We start from the raw sequence: 2,155 nt of genomic DNA on the forward strand, positions 1-2,155 counted from the left end.
GACCCACCCCGGGGCGGGGGGGGGGGGCGGTATTTGGGGAAGAAACACGGGGCCTTCGCTTAGCAACGCTGTTTTTATGATGGCAGGGCGTAGGGCTGCGGGCAAGATAAGCGCAACCTGCAGTGGGAACTCATTCCATCGACAGCGGCAAAAAAACCAACCCCCAAACATCCATTTTTCTTTGGAAACGAACTGAACGAAACACGGGGGTTGTGACGCGCTGGCGAGAAGTTACTGGTTCAAGTTCTGGCTGAATATCCACGTGTGTTTTTTAGATCATGTAGATGCTTTTTAGCCTCTTCATCCCCCCTTCCCGCCCCCATATCTTCCCGTACCCAGCAGCGCTTGGTGGTATTCTCACAACTTACGCAATACACTTGTTTCCTAATTCAGTCGCTAAGCGTGCCGGAAAAAAACCTGCACGCTGATAAGCCAGCTTTTTTCCTTAACTGTTTATTTAAAGAAATGGATGTTCCGTATTACAAAAAAACGCAAACCAAAAAACAAACCAGGCTTACTTACAAAACCATGAGGTTCTTCTTCAAATCAATTTTCTCAATCAACAGAGAAAAGCGGAGGGGAGATCATTTTCTGGGCAAAGCTCAGAAGAAAGGCTGCTTTTATCCGTGGCGAGACTAGCTGCTCTCTCCACTTCTCATAAAGCAGTTGAATACATTGTACAAGGGGCTGAAGTGATAAATAACTTCCAGATGACCGAGAAGAATCAAGACTGACGTGGGGTGCACACGTCCCAGCATGGCCCGGCGTTCCGGCGGCCAACAGCCCCCAAAACGGAGGGGGTTAATGGGGAAAAGGGTAAAATTCCATTGCAAAAAGGGTATCTTGCAGAACCGACAGAATGAAAAAAGGCCCCCTCACCGGTTGTTTGGGATTTTTCGCTTTTTACTCTGTCGGGAAAACCTGCACCCTTCCCAGCAGCGCCTTCCAGAGCCCTCCGCTAGCCCGAACATACTAACGCAAAACTGAAACAGCCTTGAACAGCCCAGAAGGAAATCAGCAAAACACTGGTTCTCAAAACAAAGCTTTTGCATGGATTAGGTGCTTTCTAGCATGGAGTTCTTCCCCCCTAGTATTCCTGGCTAAACCACTGCTTATCTTGGACACTGGGTACGACGGCGATTCTCCTGTTGGGAACAGAATACACATACACATACATTTCCTCAGAAGAATCTGTTACAGCTCAGAGACACAACCAAATAATAAAAGAGGGGAAGAAAATGGCAGGAGTACGTAGAAATACAACTTCTAGATACTGGTAAGGAAACATCTGCACTCCACATGTTTTTACAGTCATAAAAATATCAGGCATCCATGTCAGGAACCCCCTGCCAAATATAAGACGACGTTGCAACAACACAATAACCATTGGTAAACTCACTCAGTGTTTTGTAAGATCGGTTTGCTCTCACCTATAACTTTTGTCAACATTAGCCATTCACATCGGAGCCATTTGTTTCCCATACGTACGATGTGGGCGACGCCTCTTCAATCTGGCCGGGAAGCGATGCCCGTGAATGTTTTAGCCCGTCTAAGGCGGATCTTGTAAGCCTCACGGTAACGGGAGGAGGAAATTAAACTTTTCCTGAGACTGAAATAGTACAGCAGGAGCAAGGCTGGAGTAAACAGTAAGGGTAAAGTGAAACGTGGAGTATGGCGAACACTGAAGGCAGGTTTCTGGTTAAAGGAACCAACCAACCCGCCGATTCTTCTGTGAAGACTATGTCGTAAGGGATGGGTGAAAGAGGTGCCAGGCGAGTTCCAACTTGTGAGCGCTTGACTTTGGAGACACAACGTTCTGCATGGGGAGGAGGAGATCAGCAGAGTATCTATACGTAAGGCAGGGGCTGGGGGTCGATTGCGGAGCACCTCGCTCAACCCTGTAATTAATTCCTACCCGGGCTTCTGAGACCTTAAACGGAGAAGCAGCGAGAGGGACGCCCGGGGCCAGAGGCGGTGGAGCCGCCACCAGAAATGTACGTTGGCTGGCGTTAGCACTGGCTAATTGAGGTTAAAACTCTAGAGCGGCCGGAGCAGCCGCCTCGCAGGGTCACAAGCGCAGGCCTCCACGGACGGCACCCAGCCGACGCCTCCGCGTCCGGCCGCGGGGCCGACTGGCGGCCCCCCCCCCGCCGCC

The sequence above is a fragment of the Aptenodytes forsteri genome, unplaced genomic scaffold, assembly GCF_000699145.1.
Source record: "Aptenodytes forsteri isolate BGI_AS27 unplaced genomic scaffold, ASM69914v1 Scaffold56, whole genome shotgun sequence".
In the NCBI taxonomy this organism is placed as follows: Eukaryota; Metazoa; Chordata; class Aves; order Sphenisciformes; family Spheniscidae; genus Aptenodytes; species Aptenodytes forsteri.